At 44.8% G+C, this 26879-nt stretch overlaps 1 protein-coding gene across 12 annotated transcripts in view; it reads left to right on the top strand.

The window, feature by feature from the left end:
* The first annotated feature begins 390 nt into the window (after positions 1 to 390).
* The window catches only part of PITPNM2 (phosphatidylinositol transfer protein membrane associated 2), a 139970-nt gene continuing 113481 nt past the window's right edge, over positions 391 to 26879 (top strand). For 8 of the 12 annotated variants that reach the window (XM_075770217.1, XM_075770223.1, XM_075770219.1 and 5 more), the window contains exons 1-2: positions 391 to 759; positions 16784 to 16883. The gene's annotated coding sequence lies outside the window, so the exon portion shown is untranslated. Of the gene's footprint in view, positions 760 to 13243; positions 13351 to 16262; positions 16695 to 16783; positions 16884 to 26645; positions 26780 to 26879 lie in introns of those variants that run through there. The other 4 variants (XM_075770212.1, XM_075770211.1, XM_075770213.1 and 1 more) reach the window with 4 other exon arrangements.

Genomic DNA, 26879 nt, shown 5'->3' with positions numbered 1-26879 from the left:
TGCTCCAGTCTGCAAAAACTGGTGCCAGGGGCAGGGTTAGAGCCGAGACTGAGCTGGGGCTTCACCCATCGCCGTGGAAGGTTGGCTCTGTAACGGTTAGTTACCTTCCTGCGGGCACCGGGAAAGGTACCGAGCAGGAGAGGGAACCCAGCGCAGGGCAGCGTGCAGAGGAAGGCGGTAAGAGCGTCCGCGGCGAGCCGGACCCCTGCACGGCTACCGGCCGGGGAGAGGCAGCCAGCCCGCTGCTGGCCGCGCTCCGGGGGCCGGGGCAGAGCGGGGCGCCCCGCGGGCGGCGGTCACGGACCCCGGCGGCACTCCTCGCCGCGGCCGGCAGGCGGAGCCCCCGTCCCGCCCGCCCGCCGTGCCGTAGCCCCGGCCCGGCGCGGGGAAGGAAGTGGCGGCTCCCCGCGGCGGTGGGCACGGCTCGGGCGGGGGAATAAAGCTGTCCAGCCGGCGACCGCCGCGGCGGGGCAGAGGTAGCGCCGGCGACGGGGCTCTTCGTTTTCCCCAGTCTCCCCCGCAGCGCGGAGCTGCGGCGGCCCGCCCGCCTCGCCTCCCCCCGCCTCCGCCATCCCCGCACCGCGGCAGAGCCGGCGGGTGAGGAGCTGCCTGCGCCCGGCCCACCCTCGCCGGGGATTATGCCAGCGGAGCGCGGGCATGTCGGCAGGCAGCGACTCGTAGGCAGCGGCAGCCGCCGAGCCGCGGCGGCATCAGCAGCAGCAGCAGCGAGAGCCGCGGCCGCTGCGCCGGGAGCAGCCGGTGCGTGGTGGGGGAACGCGCGGGGGGCGGCGGGGGCGGCTCGCCGGGCGGGGGGTGGCGGGGCGGGCCCCGGCACCTGGCGGTCCCCCGGGCCGGCCCGGCCGTGCCTCAGTAGGGGCGGGAACCGCCGCGGGCCCGAGGGAAGGGCGAGGGGGGAAGGCCGGGCCCGCGGGGCGGCTTCAGCCTCCCCCGAGGGGCCGGGGCGGCTCGGCGGGCCCCTCCCCGGGGCCTCCGCGGGCGGCAGAGGAGGAACGGCCCCTGTGGGCCGCGGCGCCGACGGGTGCCCGGCCGGTACCTCTGGGTGCTCCCGCGGCCTGAGCCGGGTCGGGCTGTCTCGTCCCTGCCCGCGGCCAGCGGGATGCGTCGGCGGTAAAAGTTTCCCGAATAGATGAGTAAATGACAGGGAGGGACAGGTCTGCTGCGTCGCGGGGTCTCCGGGTGCTGCAGCCATAGCAGCACGCTGCCTCAGCTCCTAATTATCGCACATAAAATAACGAAGGATTCACAGCCTTGCTCTAGCATACCCCGCTGGTGTACTAATGAGGTTTGGTTGTGTCTTACACCCCCCGTTATTCCTTTCTCTCTGTGCTGGCGGGTTATAGGCAGCAAACACCTTTCTCCCCTGCTCTCGGTTGTGGTTTGAGTGTCAGCCTTTGACAGCTGGGGACAGGCACCCTCCACACCGGGTGTTTTGTAATGGCAGAGGGGAGAGTTTTCGGTAGGTCGTGGCTGGATGTGCAGGAAGGCGTGCCAGATGTCAGGGAACCGTGCCGGCAGCCTTCGAGCACCATGCGTGTGAGGCCAGAGTGGACCACTTCATCTGGCCACGACCCTCCTCGTTCTCCTTCCTCAGTTACCGCATCTCCAGGCTTGAATCTGAAGGCATTCGGCTTTGGCAGAGGCATTGGGTGGGCATTTGTCATGCAGTGGGGAAGGTGGTGGCCCACCAGCCCCTCGGATAAGGCCTGGTGGTGAGGAGGGGGCAAAGGCGCTGCCCATGATAGCCTCCCTGCCTGTGGTGGGAGAAGCAGGGTGAGACCAGCAGCAGCCTGGCGGAAGAAACGCCTTTTGCTAATTAGTGCTGAGGAGGAACGTCTTGGGCTTTCAGGGCTCAAGACTCCCCTGCGGTCAGCGAACTGCCGGGTGGCTGACTGGAAATTGGCCGTGCTCCTGAGGTAGTGCCTCCCCTCAGGAGGGCAGGAGGAAGAGGTTTTCCCTTTAGGAAGAGCAGAATGGCCATTCCTTAGCTGGGTGGTAGGCTACAAGAGGGGATTCTCTCTGCTGGGCCTGGTGGGCCTCTTCCCCTGGCCTCTCCATCGCTTGGCAGAAGGGGCCCAGCCTGGTGCCCCCAAACAACCCTGGGCTCTGTTCTGGAGTATGCTCCTGCCCCATGCCAGCAAAGTGCAGCATGAACAGCTTTAGCTTTTGTCTAGCTGCGGGAGGGTTAAATCCTTTCCTTCACCTCCTCCCAGGCCCCCTTGCCCCACTGAAGAAGTAGAAGCACAGAGGAGTGCTCTGAGGTGGGGAGTCATTAGCAGAGCCAGGAACGTGGAACCCCGTCAGCCACACTGTTTAGTCCTGTCACATTTTATGTTAAAATGCCACGATTGAGGTAAAGTTTATTTATATTGGTGTATTTAAGCAAAAAAAAAAAAAAGTTTCTTCCTGTGTTAGTACCCGCTCTAAAGCGAGAGCTTCCATCTTCTCTGTGCTCTGTCTGGAAGCAGCTAAGTGGGTGATACAGTGCCAAAAAAACATCTTCAGTCTTTGAAGACATAATCTGCATCTGCTCAGCTCTGTACATAACAGCAGTTCAACAGGACAATGGTAATAGATTCAACTTTGCAGACATCAGGACTTAAATACGAGGTGGTTTGATTCCTTGTCGAAATACCTATGGCCTGTAGGACTCCTTATCGTCCCATTGCATACTAATTCCCTCCCTGTGCCCACATCTCTTTGCTTGTGCTATATTTTCATCACGTAGTTTATTTTTGTCACGACTGCGTTGTGCTCCTGAGTAACACAAGACGACTGTGTTACAGAGTTCAGCACTAGCTTCTGAGTGATTTTTTCCACTGTTGAATAGGAGACTGCTGTTTGTAGGGCAGCCTTTTTCCTGGCCTTTGGCAGACCTCATGCCTGTGATGGTCGATAGATCACTGTATAGCTGGTTATTCTGACAGGTAACCAGCTTGTCGTCTTGGCCCCGGGCTGCTTGGTGATTGAAACTCCTCCTCGGGATATACAAAATAAAGAATGGCCAAGCATGAAAGCGCGGTTTGCAGACTTGTCCCGGCTTGCTGTTTTTCACAGGAATGCTGCTTCGTGGTCCTTGCAATGTTTTCTGGTTGTGGCAGCATCTCTCAGAGGGAAAGAGAAAGGAGCAAGCAAGGGCTGGAAATGCAGCTTGTTGTGCTTCTTGCTTTTGATAGAGCAGACTTCTGGTAGGCTGCTAGGTTTCATTAATCATATTTAAGTTTCTGTCACTAACTTTTAATTAAAAGCATGGCTGATAACACTTTAATGAATGTACGGATGTTAGCCATCTTCATGCATAAAAATGCTTTTTAATTCCCTTACTATTCCCTTTATGGCCCTTAGATGCTTTTGTTACCATTTAAACAGCATACAGTAGCAGCTGTTTATCTTCTTAATATAACTTTTTCTTGCATCTATGTTCAGGAAACAGTAATGGCTTGAGTAAACAAATCCTTGGTATCCTTTTTTAAAGTAACTTGGCAGACAGGGTCATAAGTGAGCTCTAAGGCTCTTGCTGACAGTAGCCCTTAGCCTAACATAACTCTGCTAAAATTGTTCTTCTTCACGCTTACATGAGGTGATGAGGACAGTAAGAAGCCCTCAGTTGATGACTCTTGATTCTGATGAGCTTAACGAGGATCTTTCCCCTAAATGATAACTTCTTATTAAAATATCCTTTCTGTTTTGGGTTTGCTTCTGGTGGTGCATTTCAATGTGTTTGTCGCTTGTTGTGCATCTAACAGCCCGAGCATTTATTGTGATTTACCATCTGGCATGTGGGAGTTTTATCTAACTTCTCATTTTAGTTGACAGCAACCAGTTTGGAAAGACCTTGCCCTGATTATTTTTTTTTTAAAATAGAAATTCTCAAAATTTACAACTGACAGTGGTGCTAAGGGAGTTTGAATTTAAATAAATAGTCTCTTTTTATGCACAATTTGCTACTGCTTCTGTGAGTTGGCCAAATAGAGAAGCAGCGCATCCTTCAAGCAAACTAATTTAAAGAAGGTTCTTTCAATTAGTCCAAACCAGGATTAATCTCCCCCCTACGTTCAAATAAAAATCCTGTCATTCAGCTGCTGTCTTGGCAGCCTGACTGGAAGGCTTCAGAAAATGGCAAGTGAAAGCTGATGCTTACTCCTGAGTGTAGTTTGACTCATGCCACTCATGCATATTCACCGTAATGTCCTCTTCTAGGACCAGTATCATCCACTGAGAAATGTTGGGGTTTTTTTCACGTTTTTCTTTTAGACTTCCTCTTATTCAAGACACACGCCTCATTTCGAGGAGAGGAACAGACTTCAGTATCTGTCTTCCTTTATTTTTATCTTCTTAGAAGGAAAAAGCAACGTCTAAACCCCATGGTTTTCTTAATAGCCAATTTATCTAAATGGTGAAGATGCCTTCTAATTTAATTTTAAAGCTGGCTGACATAGGATATGATGCAATTAATATTTCTGTTTATCTCCCCAAATTAGTGAGATATGTCTAAATTTAATTTTGAGCCTGAAATCATCTTACAAACAAAAATGTTCTGTAGTATTCAGTGTGAATGGAAATGGAGTAATTAATGTGGGGGGAGGGAATAAATAAAACACTTTATTTTTAACTTTGTTTCCTGGGTGTTGGAGGAAATCCAAATGCCACAACATTGTACTGGGGCAGAGGAGTCTGTGTGAACTCACCCACAAACTGAAAGGGAACGTGACTTCTCTAATCGTGGCGTCCGTGCCAAGAGTCCTACGAAATTTTAAATGAACAAAGTAATGAATGATATTTAGATGTTCTTAATGTAAGAACAACAAAACAATTTATCATGGGGCTAACTCAGATCCTATCACTTCAGGGAGATTTAGTCAGCACGATGTGAAGTCAATACGCAGAGCTCCTAAGATCAGGCTTGTGAGTTTTCTGTAGGCAAGGGGTTTCACAGGTGACTGTTTTGATGGTGGTTTGTTTTTGGGTTTTTTTTTAATGAAAAAAAAAATAAAATCCCTAGAAGCTCACAGCAAAGTGCTTCAGTAAATCCCACTTAGAACTTAGAAACCAGTTGGGAAAAAGGTATCTTTCTTTCTGAAGGGTGGCTGTGGAGATCCAGGGGACCTCCTGAGAGATGGCAGTATCTGGAGACAGAGCTGCTCCCCACTCCTGCAACCCTTCCTGACTGGTTTCGACACAGGGTCAAGCTTCAGAGGGAGAGGAAATAAGAGGTTGTTCAGGCAAGTGGAGATAAATCGTTACTGAGCATATGAGAGTGCAGAGAGCTGCATGATTTGCTGTGAAAGAGCAGGAAGAAATCTCATAAGCATAGGGCTAAAACCTGCCCTGGAGAGCTTGGGCACATCTGAGGAGATCCCAGCAAGGAGGTGCTGGCTTTGCAATGAGGGATCATCCAGGCGGGGAAACTTAGTGCCTCTTACTGAGAGGGAAAACAGCGTGCGGGCTTCCATATACAAGGGATGGTAACAAGGATAGGGTTTGGCGTATGGTTTTGGCAGTTAACGCAGCCCAGGTCAATGAACGGTGTGGAAAGCTGCAGCGAAGCCGCCAGCCCTGGCAGGGTGCTCTCGAGTTCAGGAGTGAAGGTGCTGGGGTCATTGCTCCTGCGTCCTCCTGGCTGCTGCCTGGTGGGAGGGCACATACCAGCGCTCTGACTCTGCGGCCTCAATGCCACGGAGGGCAGGAACGGAAAGCAAACACCTTGGCTGATTAAGAAGTGTGCTGGGCAGACAGCAGCTGTCTGGGTAGGAGCGTGGGCACCCTGAGTGGCAGCTGGGTCTTCCAACAACCCTTTGGCTTTTCCTTACCGAGCTCGTGCTTGAGGACTCCAAATTAGATTTTTTTTTGTTCTAGTTTTTAAACAGCCTCCCGAAAATCTTGCTCAGACAGGTTTGAAGAGCTACAGCACCCAGAAATCTGGGTCCTTGCGGACATCCAGGTTTTTTCACAAGAAAACCCGAACCCTGAGCACTGAATATCTTGGATAGCAAGAACTCTGCAGCTTTTACAGTCCTGACTTTGTTGTGTTTGGACAGCTGAGGTTGGTGAGCGCTGTGACGTTGTAAGCAGGAACCTTAAAACTCTCCTCTGCAGGAAAACAGTTGAGCTTAGGTAAGTTGGAGAGACTCCCTCGATGCGATGACAAAAAGTGATTTGCCACTCATCCTTTTCTGTTCCTTTAAACAGCTCAGTTTCCTGTCGGAGACCAGATACTGGGATTTCTACTCGGGAGGTTTTCCACCAGTTTCTATAGATAGTCTCGTCATGGGTGGGGGGAGCAGAGGTCCGGACAATCCAGTAATGAAACAAGAGGTAGTTTGATGCTAGCTGGGGAGACACGTCTGATCGTTGCAGTATAAGCGGGAGGACTTGGGAAAGATAATAGTGAATGAACTGAAAGTTTCATAATTTGTCATTGTGGCAGTAATTCTTGTAATGGACAGGGAAGTTAACTCTGATTTGTTTGGATTGCTGGCACTTGTGTAACGATTGCTGAGCTTTGGGACACTAATTCAAGCATATGAGCTGACTTAACCCACAGAGCAATGACGTGAGATGGTGTCTCTTTTTAACAGCACAATAACTAATTTGGAGGGTGGGAGTGTGTAATGACACCAGCACGATGAGCCCTTTGGCATATCTTGGTGCTATAGGGGCGAGGTCCTGTTATCTCCAGCACCAAAGCAGTTTGATGTTTGCATGACTGTTAACTGTGGATGTGTACTGGGGCCTTAATTCCATTATGTGCTTTAAAAGGTTATGGAAGGATTTCAGGTTTTTATAGTACAGCCGAGGTAAACTGCAGTTCCGCTTCTGCTGTGTCTTGTATGGGCTCCTTGTAAGGAGTCTGGGTCGGGACTTGGTGGATTGCTCTGGGGCTTTTTTCAGATGATTTGGGATGGAGTCAGATTTATCACTCTGTCGGGAAGTCTGAAGGGCTGAGGGCATTCCTTAAGAGGTAAAAAATAATGGGCTGCCATCAGCCACTAGATGTTTGGAATGAACAGCAAAACAATTTTATGTATGTATTTATCTATAGACGTGGTGTATGTTTTATATATGTCAGAAGACAATTCAATGGGAATAACTTCACTTGTGGTTGTAATTTGTTTCAAGATCAGTACCATAACTTAAATAACCTCCTCCTAAAGGTAGAAACACTGCAGAATCATTTTCTCTATGTGGGTGGCTTACGTATTTTAATGCTACTTTTTTTTCAAGAAGGAAATAGACATTTTATATTTATCATATCAGATGAAATTGAAACCTAAATATTTACATCTTCTCACTGGATCTGAGGTTGAGCACCAGTTGTAGGCGTTGCCAAGCTGTTTAGTTGTCTCCTTCGCTGAGTAGGTTGATTTCTTCAGGGTGGTGGAGAGATGGAGCCTCATATTTCTGTCTATTATCTTCTAGCCAGTCTCTGCATCTGGAAATACTTCCCTCTGTGGGCTTGGTGACCTGGCGTTACATTCAGAGGGTGTTCTAGCCTAAACATATTGAAAGCTAAACATGTGTTATCTCCAGCAGAAAGCAGAGTTAACTGCAAACTGTGAAACCAGAGGGGGAGTTCAGGATACGAGTATGTAAATAACTCAGAGATTATTTTGTGAAAAAGAACAGAAGGGGGAGGAAGGCCTCTCACTTGCTTTTTCTCTGCCATCCTCATCTCCTCAGCAGCACTCTCTGTGGCCGACTTTAAGTGCTCTACAAGCAAAGGTGGAGGATCGCTTCTGTTTTAAACAAAGATAAACCAGTAGCGGACATCTGAAATGTTGCAGGTCACATTTAGATAGAAGAGACCGTAAAAAATCCCAGAGTTTTCTGTCTCCAGTTTTGCTCTGTCTTCCTTGTTTCCAGGTGGGCTGCTGTTTTTTGAGCAGGGCTAGCACAAAGCAAGCTGACGGTGAAGGAGAAGAGCAGATAGCTTGATTTGTTTTCCCTCTCTCCCTTGTTTTTTAAGCATTGTTTATCCAGACTCTTGGGACCCATTATTTGTCTAACCTGTATCTGGATTGTAAAATATTGTTCCAAGTTTTAACTTCAACAGATGGTAAACGTCTTCCAGCAAATATCCTCAAAAATGTGTTTAGCGTGGACACCATGTGTCCTTTGTCTGTTTTGGGACTACAGAATAATTTTTAATGTTGTCTTTTGCTTACATTTAATGCTTATAAATAGGCTTTTCAAAAAGCCACATTTATCTAACACTACCTCTGTGACAGGGAAGAGCGTATTTGGGCAAGCCTACTTGAAGGATTAACCTTTTTAGTACAGCTTCTGTGTGTTGCTCTGGCTTCCCAGTTTTAATCTATCATTTTGTTTAGATGAGCAAGAGATGGTTTGACTTGCCTTGCTGAAGGTGTGCACTTTGCTATTTCCGCTTGATGCTCTGCTCAGGAAAGAGTAGTATTGGAAATGCAGCTTCGCTGGGGTGGGGTGGGGGGAGAAGACTCTGAATAGTAAAACTTTTCAGAGTTAGAGAGTCTTATACACTGATTTCTAACAGCAGTAACTATTTTTACAAAGCTGTAAGGAAAACTGCTCCCTGCATTTCATAGGTGCTTTTCCTTCTGGTCCTGGCCTTCAGTGGACCTCATTAGGTCAAGAGCCAGATCTCCTACACCATGCCTGCAAAAACATCTGGACTGTCTAGGCAGAGAGGACGTAGGGGAAAGAGCCTTTTTCCGTCCTCCTGTCCTTCTTCGTACGGTTGTCCCAGCAGAAAAAGGAGCTTGACATAGAGGGAAGAGCTTGTTGTCTAATGGAGCATCTATATTATCAAAGGTAGATATGGTAGAACACTTTTTTTTCCGCCCCTGCTCTCTCTTATGTTGTCTTTATGTCATTGTCTTGACAGAACTTGTGTTTTATTCCTTGTTATCAAAGTAGAACTGAAAACATATTCTTACCTCTTTTTATCTTAAACATCATTACCAAAAATCATCAGCTAAACTGTGTTGAGAGACTGTTTTTATTCTTGTTTTAATGGCAGAGTATAATTTGACTTTTAGACCTCCCATTCTTCCTAAATCAAATTTTTATGGCACCAGTAGCTAGGAGAGTCAGCTTCTGATTACAAACAGGTTTGGAGCCGCCAAAAAAAAAAACCCCTTGAAATCAGTTTGACAACTGTTTGCGAACCACCTCTTTAATATTCCTATCAAGTATTCTGCTGAGTTCTCTTGCAGCAAACTTGTAGATCTTGTAGATGTCAGTCTTTCCTGCATATTTTATTTGACTTGACGTTCAACTTTCTAGAAGAATACGTGCAGATAAGCTTTTTCAAAGCTTTTAAAAAATTTATTGTGATGTGGAAACCTGGGATCAGCTAGGCAAGAGTTAACTAAAGCTACTGGTGCTGTGCTGGGGAAGTGCAAGGTGTTAAGTGCCAGGAGCACCTTGCAGAGAGGTGCTTTTTGCTTTTTTTTTTAGGGTTTCTTGAGGTTAAATCCCTGCTTCTCACCACAGTTTCTTGCCTTAGGTGGCCCGGGTGGGTATCTCTGGACCTGTTGAGTGCCAGAGGTTGCAGCCAGGCAAGGTGTGCCTGGACTGCCACAGGTGCGAAGCACTGCAGGTGACAGCCGGGGTGAGCTGGGTGAGTCTCTGGGTGCACAGACTCGGCCGGGGAAGGCAAGGGAGACTAATTGGGGCTTGTTTAAGCCTTTATCGTTGCTGTCTGTATGGCAGCAGCTGGCCTGAACTGCCTGGCTTGGATAACTTGAGCAGTTACTAAAGGCAGTATAAACACAGGCACACACTACAGAGCCAAGGGGCTTAGTATTGCAGTTATCATAAGGTATTCCATCTGGAGGTGGAAAAAACAGCCCTCACAGGGTTTCTTTATCTCAAGGCTGGCAACGAGTGCAGAGTGAGTGACATATTTCCATTTGACTCATCTGTTGTCAAAATGGTGACACCCTTGAGTCACATTAAAAATGAGACCTTGTAGCTGAATTGGCACATCATTCTGGTAAGCACGGAGCAGGTGTTTGTCAGTTGGGGGCTTTTTTTGTTTTGTTCTCCTTAAGAAAATTATTTTTTTTTTCCCTTCCCTGAGATGGGATGAAATTGATTAATGCTGTCACTAATGTTCTGGGTTAAAAAATAATAGGAGAACCTGATTCAGGTGGAATGCTTGATGTTAGCTGTGAAGATGTTCAAATAACCTGCTTTACAACTATATAAAGCCCTAAAAATAAAATAATTAAAAAAAAATTAGTGCCCAGTAGCCAGATGGTTGGAAAAGAACACCCCACGATCAATGAGGCAACATGTAAATATTTTCGATCATTACCACAGTACTGCTGTGTTGACATTGAAATTCAAAGTGCTATTCCATGGGACTCCTCATTGATCAGCAGATGAGCTCTGATAAAACGGAGGATAAAAGCACAATACTGAGCATTATTCTGGATTGTGGCTTTCCTTGACAAGGACAGGCTTCCATCAAGGTCTACAAATGGATTTCAAACTCTGTTTAAGCATGTTACTGAGACTGTTTCTTTCCTGGCTGTCAAGTACAGATTAAATGGTGTATTATTTCTTGAGCTGCTTTATTTAAGGTGAAATAGTGTATGGTTGACTAATTTTTCTGTGCTAATTGCCACATTTATATGGGAAGGGGCAAGGTGGAAGCTGATGCAGAGTTCTCTGCTTGAAATATACCCAGGTAGAAATGACTGGAAAGTCATAGAAATCAAATGATTGAATTAAAATACATTTCTGAAAGAAAGATCCTCCTAAAAGCAGACTGTAGAGACCCCGTCTGGCTGATTCATTTAGAAATCTTACCAGGGGAGATAGCATTTTCATGCATAAAACATGAAGTGCCTTTAGTATACACAGGTGCTGAACCCACCATGAGGCTTTTTCTTTTTTTTTTTTTTTTTTTTCTTTCCCCTTCCTCCTCCACTTTTGTGCTCCTGGAAAAAAAATCTCGTAAGTTATACTTCTCTCAGAGGGGAGTTTGAAACTTGACTCTAAATAGGTGCTTATAACAGCTACTTTTTAAGATCTGAATCTGTAACTGCGTACCTCAAAACAATACCATTCTGGTCTGGAGCTGATGTTGCTGTTTGCAGTTCCTGGGATCCCACCGTGGAGGCAGGTCATCCTCTGCCTGGGAAGGTGAGGTGTCCTGGAGGACATGGGGAGCAGGTTGTCTCTGTTGATGTGTGATGGAATGTGAACTCTTCCCCCCTTACAGAGACTGATGTGAGGTTTGTAAAAATCTTGTAAGGATGCATACAGAGCATAGGGGCTTTCTAATGTATTTTTCTTGCAGCCTAATCAGAGCAATGGATTGTAACAGTTCACACCCCAGTGTCCCATTTCATGTAAGGGAATAATGACTTTTAAGAAAGTTGCAAGAGGGCTTTGCTAATGAAAAGCTTATTATAGCTCCTGCAAGGTCCAGAGCCCAGGCAGCCTTCTGGAAATATTTTGCTGTTTGCTCTCCCTTTGAGTCTGCTGCTTACAGTGAGGCCAGGACCCTGTGCTCCCTAGGGAACGTAACCCCGAGGCACTTTGAAGGGTCTAAATGCTGCAAGCATCAGACAGGAGGAAATGGTCTAGGTACCTTTGTGAGCTGCTCATATTTTCTAGTTAACTGCTGCATTTATCCTGCACATTGATTAATTTTCTGGTGCGTCCTGGAGCCTGTTCCTCCAATTGCAGAGTTCTTAAGGATTTTGAAATTATTTCTTTCTGGTTTGTTGCTTTTTAATTGCTCACTTATATCCCCTTATTGTTTTAGGGTGACTAACTGATAGGAGAACAGCAAACACCTCCTCTGAGAATAAAGGACTCTTGTGACTATCCGTGGTCTGAAACTGATGCTTCCAAACCAGGGGCATCCACTCTTTGACCACAGCTGACACTTGTTAGTGCTTAGTATTTATTAATGCAGGTTGTACAAGAGCAGTAGGCTGAGCTAAAACAGCTGTGATGTTTGCTAGGAACAATTTTGTTAGTTCATTTATGCCTGCAAGATAGTGCTGTCAGTGTCCCTGACTTTGCAGAGACAGCGCGTGAATCTCACGTTCTACTGCCTTTGCCCTTGCTCAACAGGACTCTGATCTTGTGCGTGAGTCCACTGTGTTCTAGTCTGTGGTCATCACCAAGTGCATTTGCTTGGGTAACGGCGAGGTGGGAACTCTGCCCATCTCACCAATATAAAGTGGTTCAGTGATGGCAACGGTGGTGCCTCTTAGGAGGAAGGACTGATGAAGAGGAGCGCAATGCATCAGTTAAGCAGAGAAGCCTTCAGAAGCCAGCAGAAAGCATCTTCTGTTAATTGCCCTCCATGGAAAGGGAAATGCCAGTTCTGTTAGTGTAATGTGGTGTTTTAAACGTTTGTGCTAAAAATGAGCCGCTTGCCACCTGTGGTGTGGCACCTCTTCACCCTTGCAAAATGTATTTGCATGTGAATCTGTGGTTCAGCTGCTCCAAAGCCAAATGTAGTCTGTGCCTGGGTTTGGTTCTGAGCAGCTCCAATGCCCAGAGCCTTCCTTGGAGAGATGCTCCCCTGAAAGCCTTTCGAGGAAGGGAGGAGGTTTGTAACATTCATCTCTGCAAATAACCCGTAATAAAAATGTTCTTCGAGCCTTTTGGGAACTCTGGCATTAACTCACATTTCTCAATGTTGGGTTGCTTTTTCCTGGTGGTTTGCTTGGGACAAGTGTGTCCCTTGTTTAATAATGCTGAAGTCTCCTACACTTCAGTAGTATAATTTTAAAACAGAAGCAGTTTTAACTGTGTATTTGATTACCGCTTATCACAAAATGTTTCTGAAATACAGACAGGGTTTATTATCAATCTAAGAGAGGCTTAAAACTGACAGGTTTTAAGTTTAAATTTCACATTGGTAATCTGTTCTTACAGCTAAAAATAAGTAAATTAAGAATAGCATCAGTGAGGCCTCTGCAAACTGCTGTGACTTTAAAAAGTGATGACTTGGGAATACAGTCAAGGTGAATTGTGTATGATTATTCCAGAAAACAAGTTTTATAAACATGTCATAATGTCCTAGGCTACATTAATTATCTGTTACTTTCAGTGTTTTCTGTAGAGAGAATGTTGGTGTTTACGTTTTTCCCAAAGGCAATACTTTCAGTTTCTGTTGTTCAGATATCTTTTTTGCTTTTAATCACTTTTGATTTCAGTGCTGTTAGTGAGTGTGTAGAGAACTCTGTCTTTCTGTTTGGAATAATTGTTTCAGACTTGCTGTCACTGAAAAGAAGAAGTTTTGTCATCCTTCCCCAATCTACAAGAAAGGATTAAAAAAACCCCAAAAACCCAACCCCGAAACAAAAAAGAATAAAGCAGGTAGGAAGATTGATTTTCTTAAATTGAGGAGGTTTTGTGTCTGCTTTTCCAGGTTTGCACAGCTACCCAGTGCGGCTTTCAAAATTGTCCCCACAGTGGGTCAACTGACACTGAAACTCTTTCTGAAACCGTGGGTCCAGGCCCCTGCTAATTCTGAGAACTGCACTCTGTTCTGCGACCAGTGAAATGGAGCAGGGCTCTGGGCCGACTCCATTTTTAAAAATTTATTTACTTAAGTGTAGGTTATGGTAGATGTTCCTTTTGGGAGGATGTTGTCTAGCGCATCCAGCATCTGTAGAAACTTGTCTGGCTTGTGAAAACAAATGGAGAATGGATATTGACAAATCCTGATGCACTTGATGAGGAGTGAATTATTTTATAACATTTAAAAAGTGGTAAGGCTCGATCAGACTAGATGTATATTGGGGTAAAAACCTATGTAGATATAATTAATCCTTTTTAAAAAGAAAGGTAATTTGAGGATTCTTGTTTACTTGCAGATCAGCATGGTAGAATGGCTAAAAGGACTAATGACACACTTGCTTTCCTGGAAAAGCATTTAAAAGTTCAAATGCAAATCAAGATTAAAATGTTATATTTAAATATATTTCCATCATGTAGATTTGAATAGGTGATTTAGAGAGAAAATCCTTTGGACTTTAACTCATCACATTGTATATAACAGTAGGGGAAGAAACATTTTAAATTTCTCTTCATGAAAAAATTTTTTACCTAAAGGATTCCTTAAGAAGTTAGTGGATTAATTCTGCCCCAAAGCAACACACAGATTCTTGACACAGGTTTATATCTATCAAATCATCAAATATTTTTCTTCAGTTGATTTCGAGATGTAATTTTAAAAGTAGTAGTGATCTTCACTGTTAATTTTGTTGTAAGTCTGCAGAGTCCATTTTACTTCTGATCTGGTCTTGATTATTAATATTGGGAACAAGAGTGATAGTCAATAAAAGGAAGACTAAGATTCAGCTTTGCAGCACATCGCAATCATATTTGGTTGCCATCAAGGAATGGCATCTAATGAGTATGTAAGACAACTCCATTCATGTACGTGTGTTCAAATACCGTAGCTCATCCTGGATAATTGGATCAGGTCGGCTGTTCAGACTTGGTGCTTTCAACTCTAAGGTGCCTGGCAAAGCTAAGCAAATGGTGTAATGCCGTGGTGTGGCAGGAGTGTTTCCTCTGTGCTGTGCAGATGCACGGTGGCTGCTTTGAGACCACAGTGGAAAGCTGTACGTGAGCCAGACCTGGCACACGGGAATCCCTCATCTTTAAAACTCAGATCAGACTCCTAAGCCATAAGGCTACAGACTGGACCTGCAGTTTCCAGCTCAGATAGATCCACATCTAATAGTTGCATCATAGAAGGTTTTGAGATAGGTTAAGCAACTTGATGCTCAACGTTTTCAACTTTCTTTTGGGGTTTTTTTTTGTTGTTGTTGTTTGGTTGGTGTTTTTTTTTTGAACCCAGCTTGGGAAAGCAGAAGTGGCATTTGGGCTCCATGCAACTGGCTCAGCTGTGAATCAGCAAATGACGTTAATAAGCATTTGTGGACTAAATATATTTTTAAGCTGTCTGGCTGCTTGCTCTTGGTGAGATCTCTGAGATTAATTGTCCTGAAATGTTACTCACGTTTGCTCTTCCTCCAGGATGAACCTGACCTGTACAAGCACTATTATTTTTTTAAATTGCTGTGCAAGAAGGTACAAGACTAGAGAGCGGTTACTTTTTTTTTTTTTTAATTGTTGGCAAGACATAAATCTGTTAACTGAAGCAGAGTATCTCAGCTAAAGGTATCAATGTCTTTTCCAAGCATTTCGGGTTGTTTGGTGCAGGGAGCAGAGTATATCGGTGGTTTATTTATTTTTTTTTTATAACCCTTTGGTTGTGGGTGCTGGTCTTACGGCTTGGATCCACATCCCAATCAAGGAGATGCTTTTTATTTTTTGTGTGTGTGTGTATGTGGACCCAGATTTGCATGTTCTGGTGCAAAACACAGCTACAGGGAAGGACACCTGTGCCCTTCCTGACCCAAAGGGGAAAGGAATATTTCTGCTGCCGGTGAGTTCATCGAGTTAAAGGCAGCTTTAATCTGAGTGGGTGGTTTTCAGGAGTCTGTGGTTGCTGCTGAGGCCCTGTCCTCCCTGCAGACACAGCCAGGGTATCTTCTGATCTCGTTGACTTCCTGAAGCCGTGCGGGCTGCCTGTGGGTCACTTGTCAGGGGAACGCCTGCAAATGCTCCAGCCTTCCCTTCTCCATCCGCACTGTTAGCCCTTGCACTATCGGGAGCTGTTGCTCTGTTCTGGCTGTTGCTTGGAGGACAGCAGGGGCAGGCAAACCAAGGATAAGCTAAGAAATTAAAGATGACCTAAAGGAACGAATATACTTGGGGAGATCTAAGAAGAGAGGGAAATGATGGCTGGGAGGGGAGAGCACATGTGTGTGCGCTAAAGTGCGAACCAGATGCTTTAAAGGCAGCATTAAAAACAGTTTCCAGTGGTTGAAGGTAACATGAGACTCTGCCTGAAGGAATCTCTTAGAAAGGCAACTGGCTGCTTGGCATAATGAAACAAACCACATAAGCTGCTCATCATGTAACCCTTACAAGTTCCTTCTGGCCCTCAGCCCTTCTGAGAAAAATCAGCCTTGGGGATAAAGCAGGTAGCTGATGGCTGGAAAATGAGGTGTAAATGGGCTGCCTGGGGTTGACCTCTCCCAAGATGTGTGGGAAGGGAGCTGGATCTGTCCTCCTGGGTGCTGCTGGTTCACCACCCCTGTCTTTGTCATCCCTGGGGCCTGGCTGCACCCTCCTCTGTGGCAGCCATGGAGGGTGCCTTCTCCTCGCTCCTCCAGGTGTGGAAGGACTTGTGGGGGTTATCAAGGCAGCTCCAGCTCTGTTTCCACCCTTGAATATGGGATCCTGCTTGGTCTCTAGGGAGCTGTCTGGAAGAATGCTGTGATGTGATGTTTTTTGTCTGTGATGATGTTCCCTTCGTGGAAATCGTTCAACATGCCATTTAAAAGGGAAATGCTTTAGGGGGAAGTTATGGTATTGTACAGAGAGAGCACGTGAGAGTGGTCAGTGCAATGCGCGCGTGTGTGTTTTTTTTCTTTTCTTTTTTTTTTTTTTTAAATTTCCATGAGTTAGAGATGACGATGACTCATGGCTTGGAACGCACTTTAAATCCCTGAGGTGCTCATTGCCGCCTACTATCACGTATTGAATTTCTGACATACCGGAGGGATGTCTGCAGAGAAACTCTGATGTGCAATTATAAAATGTTGTAGCTTTATGTTGTTTGCATAGGAGCCATTAGCATGGTATAACTGTGAAAATAATGCAGCTTTATTCTTGCTGTTGATTTCCCATGGGCATGGCAGTTAAGCAACTGTGTTTTATCTTTCTCTAGGATGTTGACACATGTGGACCAACAGTGACATCCTTTTTCAGCAATGCTGTCTTTACTCCCTCCTGCATTCAGAAGCATCTAGAGAGATTTTTTGCAGAAGGTAGGTTCTGGCATTTCAGCTGGATGGCTGTTCTTTTTCTTCTGTATTAGAAAAAATATATTTAGATGTTACTAGGGAGAATGGTAATGAGTCTGGATACTAGCTCGCTGCTGGTGAGAGAGGGGATTAACCTTAGCTTGGGTTCCACTTGAATAGATGCTCGGGGGAAATGCGATAAAATGGAGTCTGGAAGAATGGCTGCATGAGTTGCCTTTGAGAAGGGCTTGGCAGTCACAGAACGTGGTTGGCTTAAATTGCATAGACATGTGTATTGGTAATAAACCTCTTTTTAAAGAAAGCTCGTGCTCCCTGCCTTTTTCTGCTTAGTTGGCATCCTTGTTTATTTAAATTTTTTAAAATAAATAAATTAAAAGGGAGAATGGCTACACAGGATGTGCAATTAAAAATTTTTTTTCTGTGTATTTAAATTTTGTGTGGGTCTTTAAAAAAAGAAATCTTAACCTTGTTGCGTTTTATTTGTGTTGAAATAAACAGCGTGCAGCCTCCAGTACCACCATAAAATTATTGTTAATTTCTAGCTTTTTTTGCCCTCTGAACTTTTAATTTGCTTTACATTGCCAAGCGGTTTGGCATGCAGAAACGTCCTCAATAAGGAATGTAGATAGAGAAGCAGGTAGCCTGTGATGTAAAATTTTAAGAGATTTTAAGCTTTTTATGCATGTATGTACCTGCTACTGCCTTATGCTGTAACCTTTGGGGTGTTGTTTGTGGGTTCGCTATGTGTCCAGCTCTCACCAAACCTCTTTTGTGTGAGTTCTATAAATGTATATCATGGTGTTAAATCTGCCTACAAAATTAGTGCCTGAACAGGAGATTTTCAATATATAGGGTCTCAGCTTTTAGACTGACTGTGTAGTTTTGCATCTTATTTTCCTCCAAGTGCATTCCTCACCACTCAATTCTTTTTTTCCTCTATCAGAAAGGGTGTTTTTAACTCCATCAAATGTTGCTCTTTGGGGTGATACTGTGGTACAGCAACTTTTGTATTTTTGCTGCTGGATGCTAAAACTCAAAATTTGCTGGTTTTTTGCTTTAAGAGGAACGAATTGCTGGAAAGAACAAATAAAGGGTAAATGAGTTTGGATCTGAGACTGTTCACTTATCAGACTGAAATGTGTTTTCAATTTCTCTGGATTTATACCTCAGTCACAGCAGTTACACTGAAACTGCAGTGACACCTGCTCTGTATTAACATGCAATATCTTTACCAGAAATCCTTGAAAACTAAGGGCAATTTGAATACCATAACTATCTCCTGTCGGGAAATTGGTTCCCAATGAATTTGTCGCCATTCCCCATGTCAGTTCCCTTCCTGAAGCCTCTCTCTTCCAGGATTAGCAGAGCCGAGGGCCAGCCCGGCTCGGCTGCTCCCAGTGCTGCGGCTCGTCCCTCTGTGGGATACCTGATTTCCTCGGGAGAGCCCGGCAGCTTCTCTTCTCCCCACCGCAGCTCTCTGAAGGTCTCTCTGGGAACAAAAGCTGCTGTCAGCAGCTTTAATGGAGGAGTTTTTGCTCGTAGAGGCATTTATTGTCATGTGAATTTGTGCCCCTGTGCAGAGGGAGAAAACATCTATGCCCCAAGAGCTTTGCCTCCTTTGCTTTAGATCACGCACTCTCCCTTTGCTCCCCTGTAGGCTGTTGTAGAGGAGAGCTAATTTCTTTGAATTGGTGTAACAGCAAAGAAGAAATGCAATCCTTAGCAATGTTTAGGGTTTGCTTTGCCCTGAGGCTGTGGCTCTACTCGTTTCACTTGCCTGAAGGACTTAACAGGGCTGAGGATCCTTGGTAAGAGAGGGACCCAAGTGGTCATTAATTTCCTGGGCAGGTGATGGGAAACTGCCTTCAGAATTGTATTCGTGGCAAAATGAATCCATGCGGCTTGCGTCACTAGAGAGCAAGTAACGTCCGTGGATTGGCAGGTATGGAACATAGGGAGAAAAATGGGCTTTAAACCTTGTCAGGGAATGGAGCATTTGTGAAAACAAAGAGCTGAATAGCAATGTCCAGGAAAATGCTGTAGGCACTGGGTAATTTTCCCCTCTGTTCTGTCAGCATCCCTGTGCAGCCCTTTGTTTTTCCAGACCTGGGGGCTTTGAATCCAAACTGCTGGACAGAGTGAAAGTTATGGGAGGAGGTTCCTCTGCAAGTCATACCTGGGAGTATTTTGCATAAAATTATTTCAAAATCTAGGAAAGCATCCTCAACCCCTGGTGTGAGCAGAAAGGCAGAACAGAATCTGAGGGCATGTGTGCGTACGCAAGCTGTAAGTGCCTGTGCTGCTTGAAGTGTGGCTGTGGGACTGTGGCAAGAAGCTGGTGGGGAAAGCGGTGTGATAGGGGGAGATGGAGGATGCTGGTGCAGAATGAGGAGGTACCTGCTGCTCTGTCCCTCAGCATCCTCACTTCTAGCTGTCCAGGGGCACTGCACTGCCTTTTTGTGTTTCCACCGGTCCTGCAACTGCGGAAGCCTGGATGGGATGAGGAGTGAGCGTTTGTTTCTGTAAGAAGAGGTAGAGACTGACATTGAGCAGGAGGTTAATATATAGGAGAGGGGAAAGTAGGTGAGGTGAAAGCAGGTGGAATTACAGGGTGCCTTCTAATGCCCTTCTAGCACTCCCTGCCTTGCCTGCAGCACCTGCCTTTGTGCCTGTGCCACGCAGTGCTGTGGTTTTTTTAGGTGCATTTCCATTCCTGGCTGTGTAATGTGACAAGCTTTTCCCATTCCAGAGCCCTGTGCCCTTTTATATGGACACAATTTGGGGCTGAATCTTACTTTTTCTGCGTCCTGTACTTACCAGGGGACTTACTGTGTGACCTGTGACATGAGAATTGTACCCCTTGTAAGGAGTGAGTTTATGGAAACTGACTGAATGCAGAGACATCTGTCCTTATGTTGGAACCTTCATAGACTATAATGCAAAACACTTTACAGTGAGTTAGATCAAGGCGATAACACTTCAGAGAGCTTTTGTACTGGCAAGGAGAGGAACCCTGTTCGGCAGCATAACGGAGCAGTACAATTGTGGCATTCCCCTGTCTCAGTGTGTAAAGGTCGTGGGTTAGAGTGGCGCTTGTTGCAGTGGTGGGCAGGGAGAAGGAGGAGGTGCTAATGGGTCAGGGAGCGGGAATGGGATCTTGTAAAGGTAGGAGATAGTTACAGGTAAACTGAGTTAGACCTGACAGTCTAGGACATCAATGTTTGGAAAGGTACAGAAGGATTCCCTTTCAAAAAAGATAGATAGTTTGGCAGCATGAAATTTGTAGTGCAAATACAGATGAGTTTTTCTTTCATTTGTTTTCCTCCTTTTACAATAGAAACAGTATAGACACAAGGAACTTTTTGGACATACGTATTTAACTGGGAGGAAGGAGCTGTGACACTGGTTTGGTTGTAACCACAAACTAACTGACAGTTTCCTGCTGCAAGTAACTTTCTGTAGATCTAAACCTTGTTCATTTGTGTTTGTCTGCACTGTTTAAATATCTGAGGAGGATTCCACTGCTTCTAGGCTTCTTGTTTTTGACAAAGTCTTTGTTGTAGTAATTTGGGGGATGATGGCATGAAGAGAGATTATTACAGCACTAATACAAATTCAGGTGAAGTCCAGAAGGCTTCTATATTTTACAGTCTTGTATAATGTGAAAGTCAAGAAGTAACCCCATTAAATATGTGTCAGACTGGTTTTGCAATTACATTTGCGTGTACAAAGCTCTGTCTATTTCTGGGGAGAAAGGATGTAATCATGTGGGACCTACCTGTGTGGCTGAGTCCTCTTCACCCGGTATTTCCATGGCATCATTACTTGCTTCTAACTCTCCTACCTCCTCCCCTGTGATGTGTTAAATATCACGGCTGCAAAAATTAGGGCACGTTTTTTCCCTGCAGTTCCCATTCCAGCTGGAAAACTTGGACAGATCCTTCCCTTGTGGTTTGTGATACTGTAAATAAAGGCTTGGGAGGTCACACGTTTTCCATCTCAAGTTATTTTGATTCCAGTGCTGGAATGGGGGGGGGGGGGGGGGGAGGAGAGAAATAAAAATAAAAAAAACCAAAACCCCAAACTGTTCTGGCTTATTGTGGGAAAAAGATCTCATTAATGCAAAGGGAAAAAAGGCCTTTACAAAGAAAACTTAGTCTTCGACTAAAGCTGAGACTTGGAAAATTAGGGTCAAAGATTTCAAAGCAATCTTTCATTAAGCTTTGAAATAAAAGTTATCTGCAAGTAGAGGCCCTGAATGCCAAGCTCCTGTGATCTGGTGCTGTTCCTGGACGGTTCTGAAAAATTTGCTGTCTAGCTTTAAGGCACGCTGGCATGACTCTATAAGCACGTTGGTGAGTAATTTTACCTATGTTCATATGAATATGGTTACTCATATGCTTAAATGTCAGTTAAGTGGGCTTTTAAATATGGAGTTGAGAAATTCTGGTCGTAGGTCTCGCTGGCTGTGATGCATCTTGTGGTTTGGCTAGCCTGAGTTGCTGCTTACAGCCCAGGGCAGTACCTGATGGTCTGGGGCGCGGTGGGTGGAAAACACGTGTGTATGCTCGCTCAAGATAAATGATACAGTTCAGCCTTCTGAAAATCAGCATGGAATCGTGACGTGTTGCAGTGGCTGTTACTGCTGCTGTTCACGGCTGGTGTCCTACGTCTGGCAGGCTTGGTCTCCTCAGCTGCGTTCCTTTCCATCTTAGCATTTGAGGCTTTGAATATTCACAGGAAACACTGCTTAGGTTTAAACTTATTTTTCATATTTTTGCTTTTGATATTTGTATGATCCTGTTTTGGATTTACTAAGAAATGAGTTGAGAACAAGGTCCATTCGGCTTTACTACTGGGTGGTGATACACAGAGGATGATTAATACTGGCTTACAGTGGAGAAGCAACTGCGTTGCTTACTTTTGCAAGTTTTGAAGAGGCCTTTTCCTGGTAAAAATTTTTTTGTTAATTTTTTTTTATCAAAACAGGATACAAATGTGAATATAATTTGTCAGTACAGAACTCACATTGTACCTTGACACTACAGAAGTATTTCTTTTTCCATAAACTGTTATATTTATAAACGTGCTGCAGGAACAAAAGGGAAACATTCCACATCTAGATGTTAATCTCTGCACAGGATAGTCTTTTGATTCTGTAACTTTTCTTTTCTTCCTTGATCATCTTCTGCATTTTTTTTTTTCTTTAATGGGCACATGACATATGGACATAAAAAATAATGGCCCAATTTCACCCCTGCTGTAGCTCATTGACGTCATTAAAGCTACAGCAGGGATGACTTGGCCCAGATTCTTTAAAAATAAGACCTGATGAACAACCCCTCATGGAAAAGCTCTGTAGAGAAGATTGTCCTGAGCACAGCAAAGAGCAGATGCTGTGCAACTCACCGTGATGTTTGATAAAACTCCCATTGGTGCCCTTCCTGGGAAATGGGGTAGGACCCTGCCTGGACGGGACAGCAAGGCACGTGCTTGCAGAGCTGCTCCTACCATACCTTAATAGTGCGATGGAAAGGGGCAATTAATGAAGTGAGAGAAGGCCACCTAAAGTAGAGGCAGATCTGGGTGGAGACCTGACTTGCTTGGAAGTTGTCAGAGATGATTTCTCTGCCTGAGGACTGGGCATGCATGTGGTGAGCCAAAAGATGGAAACCGCAGTAGAAATGATCCATGGAAAGGATCTGCCTAGAGCAGATTTTTAGAAAGGTGTTTTATACCTGTTTTGTCTTTTTGTACTTTTTCCTCACTGCTGTCCAGAGGTAGCATTCTCTGCAACATCAAAGTGTTGTCGCACCGAGATTAGCCATCTGAACGCGGCAGCTCCATCTTCCGTGACGTAAAGGGGCGCTCCCAGGTTCAGTATCTCAACCTAGGTCTAAGGTGCAACTGCTTTTGCAGGCCTTATTGCCCTCTTTGTAACTTGGCAAAGAAATAGAAATTACAGGGACTAAAGGTGACAGAAGGCAATACAAATCATGGTGAAAATAGTAAATTTGACCTTGACTTAAATGCCCAGTCTGAATTAAGCTGAAATATACTTGCGAATCTGAACAAACTGAAGACCAAGACAAATCTAAGGTTCTCAAGAGCTGCTGACTAATTTCCATTCACTAAAATAGGGGTAGAGCTTCATGGATGGCAGTTCTGAAAATCTTTATGCTAACTTACAAAGTGAGCGTTTTGCTCGCAGTTATTTATAGCCGCAGGAAGAAACACCTTTTAAAGAGCAGTAAAAACTCCAAAGCTGTATCTGTAGTGGGTGAATGCTTGATCACTGTTTCTATAGCCAATATTTATTGCCTAGGGCGTCTTTAATTTAACTGAATTCTTGGTGGTAATAACTGTATCTGGCCAAGACAGGTTCTCTTGCAGTGAGTCCAAGAAATCAGATAGTTCTTTTTATGATGCCAGGCTCTTCTGGTCCACTGAATATAATTGCAAGAACACATAGTTCCCATGAAGGAAAATACTTACTGTGTTTTTGGTGACAGCTGAAGCTAACTTGGGGGAGGGAAAGATGGAGCAAATAGCACTCTTGTCTGCTTCTGAGAGCGTGTTCATTTTAAGGGAATTTAAGTCGGAAAGTTTTTTGCAGTTGAAAGCCAGAATAGTGTCAAAGTGACATTAACTAGTATAAATAGTGAAGGGAGAATTAGATCTTTAAAATATATTCAGTCTTTTGATTAGTCATCCAAAACTCTGCTGGTAAAACAGGGAAAGAAATCTGGGCTTAACCTGATAAATGTCCTTCTAACAGTGGAAAAAGTTGGAAAACCCGAGAATTTAATTCATCCAGAGAGACCATGCAGCGGCTGGCAGCAGGCTTCTAAGGAAGAGTATTAATGCTAGTGGAAAGAGAGGGGGAGAAAAGGTAACTGAAAATTCTGCAGCATTAAGGGCTTTTGCAAGCAAAAGATATTTGATGTAGTGCAGATAAGGGTGACGTTAGCTTCTTTTTATTGCATAGAATACACCCTTATCTGATGAAACTATCCTGCTGTGAGATTCTCTTGCCTTGTATTGTCTTTTTTCATCCATTTCAAGCTCTCCTGTGTCCTTGTGGGTGGACCCAGTTAGGGTCTAATCTTGCTTCCACTGAGGCCAAAAGCAAAAATTTATAGATTTGAAGAGAACCTACTCTAGGACTTTAGGTGGAACCCCCACCATCTCTCTCAAACTCAAACTGATTAGCAGCATGAGTTGAATACGTATGCCAAATCCAATAAATGCTTGATTATTGGAGAGAATTTGGAATAAGAGAATGTTTGAAAATCCTTAAATTGCGTATCTTCTTGACTGACCCATAGAGTTAATTTTCCAGAAGCGGGCTGCCTTGTGGTCGGTCTTAGTGGAGTACCAGGTCCCTGATACAGGAATGATTAATTTCTGGGGTATATGGTATGGAGAGCCTTGTCTTAATAATCAGATGGGGCGGGGGGGGGGGGGGGGTTGGCTGAAAACATGATTTTCAGGAAGGCAGTGGCATGCTGTTCTGTACGCACTTATACAAATCACATACATCCCTCTAAATCGAACCCAGAGTGTGCCTCACGCAGCGCTCTGAGGCAGTGCTGGGCAATTACGTGCTGCCACCAAGTTTTGGGTTATGTCCTTTGAAACATCAGTGCATGGATGGACACATTGCACAGATGTCCCTGGAGTGTATGTAGGTTATCAGTGAGATAACCTCGGCTGAGCCCTAGCACTACCCGCGTTTTGACGGGTGTGACTGCGTGCTTGTGACCACTTCTGATTACATCTGAGCTTTACAGAAGTGGAATCTGTCCAAAAAGTACCAATTCTCACAGAGCCAGTATGTTCTGCAGTACAAATTTGTGTTAATCTCTGTGCATGGGTTTGCTGGCTGTGAGCAGAGAGAAAGATGCACCAGCAGATGTATTGACTCTCTTGTGTATCCATTTTGTTTATGAAGAATGATGAGTTGAAATCAATATGCAGATCAGGCGTGCTTTGGGTATCTAAAGAAAATCCTTTGACTATGCTGTGTCTGCATCATTCCAGCAGTTGCATTTATTTAAAAAAAAAAAAAAAAGCGAGGTGCAAAATGCAAATGCCATATTTGTTCAGATTAGAAATTAATTTGGGGATGGAGCCCTAAAGAAAAGGGGAACTGTTTGGTGTTGAAGGAGAACTTTCAATTTATCTGATTGGAAATTTTAATCTATTCTGGATGATTTAACAGTTAAGCCTTAGAGCAGTAGGCTCATTTCAGCTCATCACCTACTGAGTGCTTTGGTTCCATTGAGTGCTCGTAAGTCCTATAGAGGCCCATAAGGTTCAACTATGTTCTTAAAAGCTCATAGAGAGTAACAAAGAATGAGGAAAGGGAAACTTTCTGATGGCACTATTTGTGTTTATAGGAGGACTGTCTGAAAATAATGTTGAAATTAATTTAAGCTATTCCCTTGATCAGTGATTCTAGTTTGTCTACTAATTCTTCTGTACCTAGCTAGAACACAATCTACCAATAGAAGTTTTTTTCTTTTTTTTATTACTTTGAGGTTTATTTTGATGGATTATGTTTCTAGGTAACTGTTGAAGGTTGTTTCTGGGAAACGCTGCCAGAATGCTTATTAACATGTGACTAGACCCAGGTAGAGTCCCTCTTGAAAATTTGGCTGTTCCTGTGCGTCCTCAGTGAGGGGCAGTGACTGTGCTGAAGTGTGCGAGTCCTCCCAGTTCCCTGCCCACGCTGGGCCTGGAAATAACTCTGTCAGTAGTAGAAATGTCACAGCAGGAATGACTCGCTAGATGTGCCCAATTCCATTTATCTAAATGAGCTGTGATCTTGGATTTAACATGCTGTTGCATAGCTAAGATAAGAGGCACATGAATTAGATTATTGTTGGGAAAAAATAGAGGGGTGCTGATATAAATACTTCTGTGAGAAGTTTAGCAGAGCATTAACAAGTCTTTTTATATTTATGAACAGCAGTGGTCAAAGTAGTATCCTGCAAAAGATGCTTTCCACACGATACTAGCTCCAGTCATTAAAAAAGCATGAATCAGATTAAAAAGTGTAGGGGGTTTTTTATTTGCCTTTGAGTCTTCAGATGTCAGTGCAAGCTTTCAGCAGCAGCTGTGCTGGCGAGAACATATCGCATGAAATGGAAGCGGAGGATGTGGGTAGAGATGCTCCTGGCTTAGGGGCTCCCCAGCACCCCGGGGAGGTACTTGCCTCTCAAGGATTATGTGAGCACTGTCCCTTTCGTGGCTGTGTCAGCAGCAGCCCAGGGTGTCCCTGTGGTTTGTGGAGCTGAGGGCACGTTCAGTGGAGGGGCAGTTGCATGGACGGTGGAGGTGGGTGCCCAAGAGCATTCCTGCCTCAGCTTGAGACTTCTGGATGAGAAAGTGCAGCACCTGAGCCCTAACAGAAATATTACAGGTCTTGTGATATCGATGGTTGGCAGCTGACTGTTGACTGTAAGGTCTCTTAGGCAGTTGTTTGATGCCGTTCTTTCAGGTGGACTTCTAGAATACTACTTCCTCTCCCTTCTGGTCATTTCGTCTGCAGGTGGAGCAAACTTCTTGAGCCATTTCTCTTTTGTTTCAAGTCAGCCTTATGGTCTGTGCTCTCCGAGCCTTTCCTGCGGCTCAGGGAAGAGGGTCTGAGGGAGGTACAGCAATGACAAACGTTAACATCTCAAAGTTGTTTTTTTTTAACATATATACTTAATATGCAAAATGCCATCTATTGTAATTGATTTTGCTGTTTTATGTCAGAGGCAGTGATGAGCAGTTCTCTCCCTCGCTGTGTTCTGAGGACACGGATGCTCAATTTTGGCCTGGTACCAGTGATTTCATTGTGAGGAGCCAGAAGCAGCAGGGCACAGAGGGTGTCCCTTCACAAGGTCGTGGTGAGTAGAGCACTACTGCTCTGTAGAGCTGAACTTCCGATAACCTGGAGGGAAGGGACTATCCCAGCACTCTGACTGTGCTGGAGGGTCTCCATAGTGC

Source organism: Balearica regulorum, chromosome 17 (genome assembly GCF_011004875.1).
Source record: "Balearica regulorum gibbericeps isolate bBalReg1 chromosome 17, bBalReg1.pri, whole genome shotgun sequence".
Taxonomy (NCBI): Eukaryota; Metazoa; Chordata; class Aves; order Gruiformes; family Gruidae; genus Balearica; species Balearica regulorum.
The sequence above is the reverse complement of the archived record's forward strand: the minus strand, read 5'-3'. Positions and strand labels throughout refer to the sequence as shown.